This window comes from Urocitellus parryii, chromosome 1 (assembly GCF_045843805.1).
Source record: "Urocitellus parryii isolate mUroPar1 chromosome 1, mUroPar1.hap1, whole genome shotgun sequence".
In the NCBI taxonomy this organism is placed as follows: domain Eukaryota; kingdom Metazoa; phylum Chordata; class Mammalia; order Rodentia; family Sciuridae; genus Urocitellus; species Urocitellus parryii.
The window spans coordinates 62,171,102-62,185,459 of record NC_135531.1 but is presented as its reverse complement, the minus strand read 5'-3'; the positions used below and the strand labels follow the sequence as shown (position 1 = coordinate 62,185,459).

At 37.6% G+C, this 14,358-nt stretch overlaps 1 protein-coding gene across 3 annotated transcripts in view; it reads left to right on the top strand.

The window, feature by feature from the left end:
• The window catches only part of Ap3b1 (adaptor related protein complex 3 subunit beta 1), a 248,121-nt gene that overhangs the window by 41,089 nt on the left and 192,674 nt on the right, over nucleotides 1–14,358 (top strand). The window lies entirely within an intron of this gene.

Below are 14,358 nucleotides of genomic sequence, written 5' to 3'. Positions count from 1 at the left end.
TGTTTTGCCAAGGATTTTTTGAAGAGATGGTTTTCTAGCTGCGAATTCTTTTAACTTTTTTTTATCGTGGAAGGTTTTAATTTCATCTTCTAATCTGAAGCTTAATTTCGCCGGATACACGATTCTTGGTTGGAATCCATTTTCTTTAAGCGTTTGAAATATGTTATTCCAGGATCTTCTAGCTTTTAGAGTCTGTGTTGAGAGATCAGCTGTTATCCTGATTGGTTTACCCCTAAATGTAATCTGCTTCCTTTCCCTTGTAGCTTTTAAAATTCTCTCCTTATTCTGTATGTTGGACATCTTCATTATAATGTGTCTAGGTGTGGATCTCTTATGATTTTGCACATTCGGCGTCCTGTAGGCTTCTAGGATTTGGGATTCTGTCTCATTCTTCAAGTCTGGGAAGTTTTCTTGTATTATTTCACTGAATAGATTGCTTAATCCTTTGGTTTGGAGCTCTGTGCCTTCCTGTATCCCAATGACTCTTAAGTTTGGTCTTTTGATATTATCCCATAGCTCTTGAATGTTCTGCTCATGGTTTCTTAGTAGACTTGCTGAGCTATCTATGTTCTTTTCAAGTTGAAATACTCTGTCTTCATTGTCTGATGTTCTATCTTCTAAGTGATCCACTCTGCTGGTAGTATTCTCAATTGAGTTTTTAAGTTGGTTTATTGTTTCCTGCATCTCTAGTATTTCTATTTGTTTGTTTTTTATTACCTCTATCTCCCTGTGAAATTGATCTTTTACTTCCTGGATTTGTTTGTCAATGTGATCTTTCATTGTCTGATTTTGCTGTCTCATGTCTTCCTTGAGACTCCAGATCATCTGAAGCATGTATGTCCTGAGCTCTCTATCTGACATTCCATCTGTTGCAGCTATTACCTCTTCTAAAGTTGAGTTGACCTGCATTGCCTGTGGTCCTTTCTTTCCTTGTCGTTTCATACTGCTGGCGTTTCTTTCTGCTTGGTGAAATTGTTGTGTCTTTGATATTTTCCCCCTCTATTTAATTATATTGCTCTTGTATAGTTGAAAAATCACCCTTGCAGGGCAGGTAGTGGCTGTGATCCTCCTCCAATTAGTGTGATCCGTCTACCATGCTGGCAGGCCCTAGGTCTGCTTTGCTGGTCGGTCAAAGGTCCACCTACCCAGCAGGCGCCAGGGGCACCTGTGTCACTCCATAGGTTGCTGGGCCTAACCTCCCGATGGGTCGAAGGTTCGCCTAGCTTGCAGGCACTGGGGGAGGGGTCGGTTCCGCCCCACAGCAAGCCACTGGCCCTGTCCTACTTTTGGGTCCTGTCCGAGTTCCCTGCAGACACGTGTAGCTGTTCTGTCACTCGGCAGGTTGCTGGACCTGACCCGCCCGTGGGTTGCAGGTTTGCCTAGCTTGCAGGCACTGGGGAGGAGAGATATTAGAAGGGGAGGGAAGAAGTCACTAAAGAGAATGAGTGTAGGCAGGTAGAATTCAAGGAAGGGGGAATAGGAAAATTGTAAAGAAGTGAGAAGACAAAAGAAAAAAAAAAGTGAAAAGAAAGAAAGAAGAAACGAAAAAAAATAAAAATTTAAAACCAAAAAAAAAAAAAGAAAAAATTTTATAATGATAGTAAAAAAATGGAAATTAAAGTTTAAAAAATAATAGTAATACTAATACAATAAAAAGAATTTAAAAAAATTGAAACCATTAATAAGAACGTTAAAGAACAACAACTACATCAACAACAAAAAGTGAAAATAAAATAAAAAAAAATAAATAAATTAAAAAAAATACTAATAATAATCATTAAAAAAAAATAATAATAATAAATGCAGTCATATAGCTCGATTAACTTCTCATCCAGTTGGTGGAGCTATGCCCACTGGGCCAGGCTTCTCTTCTTGATAGGTGGGAACCAATCACTGTGCCTCAGCTCTTCTTCCCAGACTGTGTGGGTCTCTAATCCTGAGTGTCTAGGGCCTTCTCTTGTGGTTCCTCAAGCCAGGCCCCGCTCACCTGTGACACTCACCACAATACTGACTACACGCCAGGTCTGCTGCTCCTGGGAGCCCTGTTTTCATGGGTGCCTGGGCACACCCTTTCTGTTTGCCTCCCTCAGACCCTAAGTTTGTAGGGCTTGGGGCTGAGGGCCCCCAGCGAATTTGTTTGCCCTCAGGTAGCAGCAACTCCCCTGATAGCTGGTGCAAGGGACCTGTTGTCAGCACTGGTGATAGCAATAGCTGGGAGTTCTGCGCCGCTAGTCCTGCGTCACTCCTGATTCCCTGGGTCTGGCTGTGGTGCTCAGTTGGCTTTTACCTCTTTGAGTTCAGGCTGGCCGACTAGTTATTTCAGCGGGATCATTAGTGTTGAGTCACAGGAAGCAGGCAAACCTGAGCTAGAATGCAGCCAATTCGGGCACGGTGTGTTCTGAGAAGGCTAGACCGTTCGCCCGGGGTCCACTTCAGCTCAACCGTGCCTAGTGGTCCTGAGCGAACAGTATTTTGACAGTTTACTTCTCCCTATGCCCGCGCAGCTGAAGGGGTTAGAGACTTGATCTCTCTGCGTCCGCCGTCATGTTGGATCATTTAGATTTTAAATTGTCACTCATCTTATCAGCTGTTCCATTTTACTCGGCAGCTCACTCTCGCGGTTAAGAGTCTGTTCTAAGGTGCTCCGCGGAAAGCGGTGGCGGTAGCGGCGGTGGCTGCAGCGGCGGCGGCGGTGGCGGCAAAGCTGTGGCCTTCGGGACCCCCGTGGAGGGGGTGCGGGCTGGGGGAGGGGAGGCAGCACCTCGGGGCCGGGTACTGGGCATGCGAGAGAGGGGGTGGGGGAAAGAGATTGAGATCTAGATTTAGGGAGTGAGCGTGGGAGGAGAGATGGCGGGGGAGAAGCGAAGCGGAGAGGCCGAGAGGGGAATGAGAAGGGGCCCAGGGAGCCTGGCAGCTCGGGGGCTGCAGCCTTACTGCTCGTGCTGAAGTCGTGGCGGATTCACTCCATCTAGGCCCTTTTCTTGACAAGGTGCTGAATCCTTGTCGACAGATCTCCTTTAATGATCTTTACTTCTTCTTTTAAGAAGCAGCACCATACGGGCTGGGGATGTGGCTCAAGCGGTAACGCGCTCGTCTGGCATGCGTGCGGCCCGGGTTCGATCCTCAGCACCACATACCAACAAAGATGTTGTGTCTGCCGAGAACTAAAAAATAAATATTAAAAATTCTCTCTATCTCTCTCTCTCCTCTCTCACTCTCTCTTTAAAAAAAAAATGAATCTTTAAAAAAAAAATAAATAAAAATAATGTAAAATATTTAAAAAAAAAAAAAAAAAAAAAAGAAGCAGCAACATAACGCTGCGGTGGCGGTGGCGCGGAGCACAGAGCGGCTCACTCATTCCCCGCCGCCATCTTCCCATGCCTCTCCTCCTCATTCTTGAGATTTTTGGTTTGTTTCCGGGCGATACAAGCATTTTGTATACAAGGAAGATAATGTGGTTGGCATTTTCTGAGTCCTTTCCTGTTGGAACTGTTTTTTGTACTTTTACCATGTGAAAATACATTATTTAATAGAATTATTAGATTATAATGTTTTCTTCTTCTAAAAGTTGTATAGATTTTATTCTTAATTTCCTCTGGTTTAGATATAGGGGTCAGAAGTATGGTGGCAACCAGATTTTTTAAAAACCTTTTTGTAGTTGTAGATGGACAGAATGTCTTTATTTTATTTGATTATTTTTACGTGGTATTAAGGATCAAACCCAGTGCCTCACACATTCTAGGCAGGAGCTCTGCCACTGAACTACGGCCTCAGCCCAACTGGATTATTTTATTATTTCTCTTCTGTGGAACCTGTTATAACTGTCCAGATACTCAGCTTTGACTATGTTGAGGAAAAAGAAATTTAATCAAGATATGATCTGTGTTTTTCTTCTTTTCACTGATTTGTTATAGTACTAATAAACCTTTTTGTTTTAAAATCTTAAATCTGTCTTTTACTTAGAGAAATTTTCTTGTTATTTATTTGCTCTTTTTTTCTGTCAGCCTGTCTGTTTTCTCTTGGCATTTCTATTATGTGTTTATTACATTTCTTGGATCCGTCCTTCATGTCTCTGTCTTCTGACCTGTCAAATTGATACTGTCTCTCTGTCCTTTCCTGATTTCTGGATGAATGTTTTAAGCTGGCATTGTAATTCAATATAGATTTTTGTTATTATTTCATGTTCCCCTACTATATTTTAAAATGTGGTAGTGACATCTTCATCTGAAAGCTTCTTTTCATAATGCAAAATTATTCTTTTTATAAGAAATGCCATATCCCCTCAAATCTCATTAAGAATATGAATTGGACATTTCCAGTTCTATTTTAGGAATCTATTTTCTTTTCTTTTGAACTGTGGGATGGTTTTGTATGCCATTTATTTCCCCCATTTGGTAATGCTTAGAGAGCTTTAGATGTATCTGTAGTTGGCCAGAATTTATATTTGAGATTGGTTCTGTTATAGACTCTCTAAATTCTTAGTATCAATGTTTTCAGGCTCAGTGGTGTAAAGAAGAGAGTAGTATCAATGTTGTTAATTATTAGAAGATCAGTGTCTATGTAGAATAAGAAGAACAAGTAGTTCCAAGGTAAGGAGCTTGAGAGCACTGTTCTCTCTGTCTTGTTATAATTAGTACATATGTCTTTGTTGAGTGTAGCAATGTAATTAACTTTCATGGTTTTTTTTGGGGGGGTTGTTGTTTTAAGTGATCCTTGGGAATAAGTAGTCTAGTCTTTTGTATGGTATGCTGTTATCAGGTCGCTTCTGAAGATGTTAGAAAAAACAATATCTGGGAGCTGGGAATATAGCTCAGTTGGAAGAGTGCTTGTCTTGCATGCACAAAGCCCTGCGTTCAATTCCCAGCACTACACACACACACAGACAAACCAATAAATGTGAGCCAAGAAACTGTTATGCTTAAGTAGTAGGCAATAGTTCCACTTATGATTAAATTGATTAAATTAAGTTATGCTAGGGGGACATGGTATCCTACATTCATTTATTCTCCAGATTGCGACTAGTGGGTAAATGGTTATTTTCTAAACTGTTATGTTCATTCCATGTAGAAATTTGTTGAAATTTCTGTCATGTGACTTGTAGATTATCTGTAATTAAAAATATGCTGGGTTGGGCTGGGGTTGTTGCTCAATGGTAGAGTGCTCACCTAGCATGTGGCAGGCCCTGGGTTCCATCCTTAGCACCACGTATAAATAAATAAATAAAATAAAGGTATTGTGTCCAACTAAAACTAAAAATAAATAAATAAATAAATAAAATAAAATAAAATAAAAAAAATCCTGGGTTGACTCAGTAGCCAAATAGAGACAACAGAAGAAAGTGTTAAAAGTTCAGGACAGATTAGAAGAAAATCATTTTGAATAGCAATTTTTTTTGAATAGCAAAAATTAAAAAGAAATGAAAAGAGCTTAAGAACCTGTTGGATAATTTCAAAAGTCCTAAAATATGTATTAATGAATTCAAAAAAGAGAAGAGAAACAGACTAGGGCAGAAAAAAAAATATTTAAAGAAATAACAGCAGAGAATTCCCCAAATTTAAGCTTAGCATGGTGGCACATGCCTATAATCTGAGCTGCTCAGGAGGATCATGAGTCTGAGGTCAGTCTCAGTCAGTTAGAAAAACCTTATCTCAGAAAAAGAAAAAAAAAAAGGCTGGGAAATGGCTGGGGGTATAGGTCAGTGGTAAAGGGTCCCTGGAGTCAATCCCCAGTTCCATATACACACAAAAGTTCCCTTTTGATGAAAGATGTAAACTAATAAGCTCAGCTAAGGCTTCTTTTATCTATTAAATCAGGATCCATCAGGATAAAACAAGACCTGACCATGAATAAACATAATAATCAAACTATTGAAGAACATAAACCAAAAAAATCTTAAAAATAACCTGAGTGGGGCTGGGGGCAGGGGTGGGGGGAGACACATATCATATAGGAGAACAGTGACTTGAAATAACTATAGATTTCACTTCAGAAACCATGGGAGCCCGAAGACAGTAGAACATCTTTGAACTACTGAAAGAAAAGAACTGTTAACCCAGAATTCTATATGCAGTGAAGATACCCTTCAAGGTGAAAATTAAATAAAGATATTCTCAAGAAAAGAAACACTAAAAATACCCAATTCTATCAGTCTTGCTTTCCTGGAATGTTAATGGCAATTCTTCATTTACAAAAAGTAAATATAAAATATTAACTTCTAAAAAAATTTTTAACTAAAAAAGGAAAAGGTTAAACAGCAGAATACAAAAGACAGGGACTAAACAGAAAACAGGTAGTAAAATGAAAGACCTGAATCTAATGATGTCAATAATTACTTTAAATAGAAATAATCCTGATGTTTCTGATTAAAAGAGATCTTCAGATTGGATAGAAATATCAAGGTACAACTGTATGCTCCCTAGAAGAAATTCAACATAAAGGCTTAAATTGTAAGGGTAGAAAAATATATACCATGCAAACATAAAAAAAAAATGCTTTCGTGACTATTCAGAGAAAGTAAACTTTTGAACAAATAATATGATAGGGATAGGACGGACCTTATGTAACATTAAGGATCATATCTCAAAAAAAATGTTCTTAAATGTGCATGACAACAAGGCCTTAGAAATGAAGCAAATATAAAACAACAACAACACAAACCTGTTAAAATTGAAAGAAAGGCTAGACCAATGCATAATTGGAGAGTTCATTATTTTTTTCTTAAAAATCAGTAGAATAATGAGATGGAAAACCTGTGAGGATATTGAAGACTGGAATAATATCAGCTAATCTGACCTAATTGACATTTATAGAACACTTAACCAATAAGAGCCATATACACATTCTTTTGACATGCAGGGTAGACGATGTTCAGGCCATATCATCAATCTAAACATTATGGATGATTTCAGTTCTTTCAGATTTGTTATCCAATGATAATGGAGTTAAATAATTTGTTGGAAAAGATCAGTAAATTTCTTAAATATTTGAAAATTGTATATCAAACTTCTAAATAACTCATGGAACAAATTGGAAGTCACAATGGAATTAGAATGAAAATGAAAAATTTTATATCAAAATTTGGAGGATTCAGGTAAAGCAGTGCTTAAAAGAAATTTGTAATAATAAAAATTTTCATTTAAAAAGAAAAAGAAAATTTTCCAGTATATTATCTAAACATCCACTTTAAACATAGAAGAGCAAATTGAAGCCAAATTGAACTGAAAGTAAGGAATAAAAAAGGTAGAATAGAAATCAGTGAAATGGAGGGGAGAAAACCAATAGAGAAGAATCAGTGAATTTGAAAACTTATCCATGAAAAGATTAAAAAAATTGATAAGCCTGTAGAAAAAACAGTCAAACAAAAATAGGGCAAATTACCAATATCAGGAAGAGAAGACAGCATATTAACATTTAAAGGATAGTTAAGGAACACTTCAGGCACTTTTATAGCTGTCAGTTTGACAACTTTGTTCAAATGGACAAAGATGATGCTTAAAAGACAAATTACAAAGTTCACTCAAGAACTAGATTACCTCAATAGTCCTGTATCTTTGAAAGTAATTGAATTTCTCATTTAAAAAGCTTCCAACACAGAAAACTCCAGTTCTCTATAAACTCTTCCAGAAAATAGAATATGAAGAAATCTTTCTGAATTCAGTATATGAGATCAGTATATGACATCAGCATTGTATTGTGTGAAAGCTAGACCAACACTTTAAGGAAATTAAACTACATCCACATCTCATGAATATAAGAGTACTGAAGTGAGGGCATATCAGTCAGGTCCTCCATATTGCTGTTAGTCTGAACCCACAGTCCAAGGAATATTGATATTGGGATGAGGACACCAAAGGTCAAAGAATGACAATAAATAAGTTTGTATGAAAGTAAAGGATAAGCAAGAAACATTCCTATGATTTTTGTGCTTGGCAGATCCATTCAGTTTTTAGAGAGGTGGAGAGGTTCAGGGAAGCACTGCTTCAGAAGTTCAGAGTACCTGACATCGTTTCTGAATACATCTGGAGTAACACCATTCTTCCAACACCATAGGCACTTGGAGTTGGTTAAACTATGGAAAAATCTTTGGAAGTTACAGTTACAGTCCAGAGACCAGAAGATAGAGAACCTCTGAGCTAATTGGATGGATTTTCCTGTAAGCATTAATGAGATCAATTATAAAATCTTTAGAAATGCAGAATCACATATACTGTAGGACTTTTAGAAATAAATTATCTGCTGAGTTGTGAGAAAGAAGAAGTTTGAACTCCTACTGAAGTGTTTGCACAACTGAGACTTTATAAGTGGCCCAGAGATTAAGCATTATAACACTGCTGGTCCTAGAAAAACATCCTGAGTTTATTGGAAAATTTGGAGAATAAACCCTTATTCAATGATAGCAAAACATTCATAACCCAGTCACATGTGGACTGGGAGAAAATAGCTTTTAAAGAAAAAAAATTTTTTTCTATAGCAATGTGCAAACTCAAATGGCTAGAGATTTCTTGCAAATTGAGGAGGTTGTGTACCTTGACAGAATTAGTCCTGGAAGCCAGAGAATGTAACAACAAAACAAAAACATCAAAACACATTCAGACCCCTGCCTGCAAGCCTTGATTGGTTATGTATGCTTTTACAAGGAGGAGCAGGCACTGTGTTCCCAAGTGCACCCTGAACTGCTCAACTAGGAGTTGACTGAGGTCCTGTCTGAGAAATATGAGCAGCTTCCAGAGCAAATAAAGCAGAAATACATTGAGGATTTCCAGAAGGAGAAACAGGAGTTTGAAGAAAAACTGGCTCAGGAATACCACCCTGATCGTCCAGGACTCCAAGAAATCTGATGTCCACAAGAGGTGTCAAATAAAGCCTCCTAAAAGCTATAAGGAAATGTGAAAAATGTGCAATCTCATTCAGAAGCTGATAAATTTTCCAAGAAGGTGAAATATTATGGAGTGCCCAAGCTCCCCATAAATTTCACCAAGATTCATGGTCTGAAGGAACCTGCAACATTTACCTGTGAGAAAATGCGCAGTAGAGATTGGCAGACACTGACAATGTCCCACAGCCTGAAGGAACCACACAAAAGCCAGGCTGAGGAGCTGCAGAAATAGTACAGGGTGGACCTGGATCTCTGGCTCAGAGTTTGTCACCTAAGGAATATGCTCTATACAAAGAGACAAGCAATGGTAAGTGAAAGAACATGACCATGACAAGAGCCCTGAACCCCAGGATCAGACACATAGACATGTAGTCTTTATCAGCTAAGAATTTGAAAGAGGAACAAGGACTGCAGGCCCTGGGAGAGACTCATCAGAGACTATTTGAATGGGATTAACTATCAACTATCATTTCTCACAGGGATCAAAAGAGATAAGAAGGAAGACAGGGAAGAGGTTGAAGGAAGCAATTCCTCAGGTTCCAGCAGTGGCCGTGAAGATGAAGATAGTGGCTCTGAGGGCAATGGCTCTAACTCATCTTTCTCAGGAGGCTCCTCAGACTTGGACTCCATCTGAGCTTTGTTAACATAGTGAATGGTTGTGGTCAGAGAATTTCCTAAGTTTAGGGCATCCACATCAAACATTTTTACTTCATTTCCCCCCTCTCTCATTCTTCCTCTTCCCCCCAGATAAAAGGAGTACAGGGTGGGAAGAAGGGAATTTAGAGCAATACTTTCTGTATCAGGTCCATAAACCTGGGAGAAAGAAGACCCTTCTGAAAGAAGAAATACAAGTATTAGACATTATTGCCTCACTTTATTTCCAGTACCACCCCCAGAGGAATTCCATACAATTAAGACTCTTAGATACACAATGAGGTGGTTGGGTTTGGAGGGCACACTAGACTAAACTGAGTATTCTTGAAATAAAATTTGCTCTTATATTCTGCCTTCTAGTGTGGTAGGAGAACACACATGAATCTGTGACCCTCTCTGTTTTGTGGGATCCTCTCAGGATTCTTGCACTGAATCTAGAGTGAGGAATATTTAATGGGGGTTATGGTAGGAGCCTTAAAAAAACATAGGGTGACTTCTGGTATTTCTCTATCACTGAGGTAAGGAATTAGCCATTTCCACACCTGGAAATGGACGGAATCATACTGGCAACAGTATTTCTATATGTATAATGAGATTTTTGGGGGTCACTAATTAAAAAAGTAGAAGTTAAAATTTAAAAAGCACCTTATGTATTTTATTGGAATGAGATCCTCCGTAGAATCAATATCTTATGACTTCAGGAACTGCTTCTCCTAGTGGTCTGAATTTTTTTCTGGGCAGAAGTTTCAAATCCTTCCTGTTGCACAAGGTGAGTGAATCTCTCCTTTAATATTCAGGATTGATGGATACACAGATATTGAGATAGACAACCATGCTACTCTGTGACTCCATTTGATCTGACTTGATTGATGTTTCAGTATCAGAGTGCAGTTATTTCTTTTAGTTTATTGGTATTTTATGGTTTAGATGTGGTGTCCCTCAAAAGCTCACGTGTTAAGACAATGCAAAAAGGTTCAGAGGAGCAATGACTGGGTTCTAAGAGTCTTAACCTCATCAGTGAACTAATCCCCTGGTAGGGATTAACTGAGTGGTAAAGAAGTGGTAGGGTGTGGCTGGAGGAGGTGGGAATTGAGGCTTGGCTTGGGAATGTATATTTGTATCTGTCAGTAGACTCTCTTTTTGCTTGCTGATTAACATGTAAGCGGCTTCTCTCTTCCACACTCTTCCGACATGTTGTTCTGTTTCACTTTGAGCCCCAAGAAATGGAGCTCGCTTTCTGTGGATTAAGACTTCTGAAAATATGAGCCCTTAAATAAACTTTTCCTCCTTTAAAGTTGTTTTGTTCAGATCTTTTAGTCATAGCATGAAAAAGCTGACTAAAATGTGGTATTTTAAAAAATAGATGTAAGGCCTTCTTGTAATTTCTCCCTGAATATTCCTAGCTATTTTCACATTTTGTTCTCATGAATATTAGCATCATAGTAGTCGCATCCTTTTTATATAAAAATCATTGAGTTCAGATATTAAATTTGTACTTGAATCTGTTTTTAAATTTTTTTCTAAATTGTATGTAAAAACATACAATTTAGACTTATTAATGGGGTTTCATGTTATGTTTACATACATGTATATATTATGTAATATTTCAAGGAGGTTATTCATACTTATTTCTTCAAACAGTTATTTTGTTATGGTGAGTACTTTCAAAATCCTTTCTTTTAGTGTTTGGAAATGTACAGAACATTATTGTTGTCCCTAAATATCTTAGTGAATTATTATTTATAATAGTTTTTTTTAGGTGAGCAATCATTTTCAGAAAACAATGGTGATATTTAAAATTGCTGTACCTCTACTGTGTTTTTACTCCTAAAGGTCTTGAAGTATCCAGAATAATATTAAGGAGTAGCAGTGATATGTTCTTTACTTGACTCTGATTTTCAAGCTAAGGCTTACTGGATTAATAACCATGAAAATTATGCTGATATATATTTATATATATATTTACTTCAGATATATATATATATATATATTTATTTCAGATATATATGCATATATACATATGTGCATATATATCTGAAATACATATTAAGAAAAAAGTTGTGTATAAATTAAAGAACAGTTGTCAGAAACTAGTCCCCTCCTTCAATTAGATGTGGGCAACTAGTGGATATTCTTTGTAGAAATGCTCTGGAATTCTATCTTTGCCTTGGGTAGAAGCTGGCTTAGGAGAGGGCATGGTTAGAGCCTAGTAGAGCTTAGAGCTACAAATGACTTGTGTCATTTCAGCTTCTGCTCAGTTAGCTGAACCTGACTCCCGCCTTTTGCACTGCAGCTTTTTTAGGCATCAGAAACTTCAACTAAAAAAAAAAAAAAAAAAAAAAAAAAAGAAGACGTATTCCCCTGTGCTTTCTACTCATGAACCTTCCTTTCTGCACAAAGTTCTTATGCTCTCTGTTCTAGGGAAGAGAGAACCAAGAACAGGATTTTACCTAAACTAAAAGGGAGAAGAGATGGAGGAAATGCTATCCGAAAAGACAGGAATAGCATTGAGAAGGTCTGCTCCATTTCAAGGAATCTTCTTAACTGGTTTCTCTTTTTCTCTACAACTTCCATCTTTAGGATTATATCACATCTTGTCCTTTATTCCATTTCTCTATCTGTCCTCCCTCAGTGATTTGACCTCTTTCCAATTGCATTTCATCAGCCAGGTGCTTTCCTGTATTCTCCCATGGTTTCCATGCTCATATGTGTCTCAAAGTGTGTGAAACCTCTTGGTTTCTCTCTTTTCCAAAACTCTTGCTTTGTCCCTTAGTCTTTTGCATCATAGTTAATGACAGTTTCATTCTTCTGGTAATTCATGTGTAGTCCTTCTTAATTCTTGTCTTTTTTTTTAAATCCCATATATAATCCACTTCTGAATAAGTCCAAAAATCTATCCCCTTCTCACAGTCTATCGGCATCTTTTTTCCTGGATAATTTCAGTGGCCTGCTAATTGTTTTCTGTGATTCCACATCTCCTGTTCTGTATTTCACACTACAGCTGGAAAGACCTTGTAAGATATCCAGTGACAACTATCCTCTTCAGAATTCTCCAGCGTTTTCCCATTTCACGTGTCCTCTAAGCCACCTTCTTTTACAGTGGTATGCATTTCTCTGACTTTTTCTCCTGCCATTCTCTCCTCACTTACTCCAGTCTGGCCACCCAGGCCTCCTGTTCCTGGAACAGGTCATGATAAAACTATTTGCCTAGCTGGTCCCATGGTTCCCTTCCACTCTTCCCTCAGGTTTCTGCTGAAAAGAGAACCTTTTCTGATCAATCTGTGGAAAAGAACAGCTTTTACTCCCACCTTAGCACTTCCCATTTCTTTTATAGTGCCTCTGATGTCTTTCTATTCCTAAATGTGTTGAAGTATCCAATATTTGTCTTCAGTGTATATTTGAATATCCAATATTTCCATCTCATGTTTTATATCTACTTGTTTATTGACCCTCACTCCTGCTAGAAGAAGGTAAGGGCCACATGGGCGAGGACTTTGTATTCGTGATTGTGTCCCCAAGACCTAGCATAGTTACTGGTATACTGTATACTCTCAGCAAATATTTGTATTTAATGATAGGGTCCCCCCTCCATATATTAACATATTTTTGAATAGCATTCTGCAGAATAAAGTTGGCCAAAGTTTCTGATGAGGTTATCATTGAAAGACTGGATGGAAAGAACTCCAGAGAGCATTTAATCCTTCACTCTTCTTATTTTACAGAAAAAGAAATTGAGAGAGGTATACAAATCATATAAAGATGTTTTTCCTGAAGTTACTTTGTGAACCTCTTGCAGTGCTTAGTAGGTTCACAAAATACTCAGGTGAAAAGAATATCACAAATAAGGAAACAATATAAAAAGAGTATTACGAAGCTATCATTTTAGAAAAGTCTCATGAAAAATCTTAATGGGATCATAATGCTTAATGGGATTATATATTTATGTTTATATATAGTATTTATAAAACACTTATCATAAATTAATAAAGGTAATTCCTTCTTTTTAAGGTAGTTGTTAGATATAGTGTGTAATTCATAAAGAATTCCTTTCTATAGTTTGGACTTTATTTTGGGTTTAGTAAAGTCTGCGCTATTTAAAGTCATAAAAGATAAATTTCGAGAATGAGAGAAGGAAATGGGAGTACAGGTAGATATAAAACTAAAATAAATATAAATGTAAGCTAGCACATAGGTAATTCTAAATGAAAATTACAGGTTAAAACTGTCTAGAGGAAATTAGGATTGGACCTTACAGAAGTTGTTAAGGAAATGGCATTAGCAGGGTTCATGGAGTATATTTTATACTTTAGATAGAAGGGTAGGACTTAGAAAAGTAAAATGAATTGGTTCAAAATGTGATATGAGTGAAATCATAGCTAGTGTTCTGACAATAAGATCAGTTTACTTAGGTAATAGCACTGATACAGAACATTAGGTCAAGGAGCTTAGGAAGGGATGTTAGTGCAAATTGTGAGGGCATTTGTATATTAAGTAAAATAATTTGACCCTAAGCAGTCAGGAGCTTTTCTAGTCTTTGAGGGAGGGCTGACATTCGGAAAGTTTTTTTTTTTTCCCCCCTTTGGCAGTGCTGAAGATCCAACTGAGGGCCTCCTATATACTAGGCATGTTCTCTACCACTGAGTTATACCCCTAGTCCCCAGCATAGAATATTAAGAATGATGTACATTATGGATTGAAGGGGGACTATTGAAAACTCCTCTGATAGGTGATCTCATTCTGTTCTAGGATAGTGGCAGTGGAAAGGTTTTAATATGAGTGTAATAAGAAGTAACAATAGGACCTAGTTACTTTGTAGTTGGGAGAAGAGA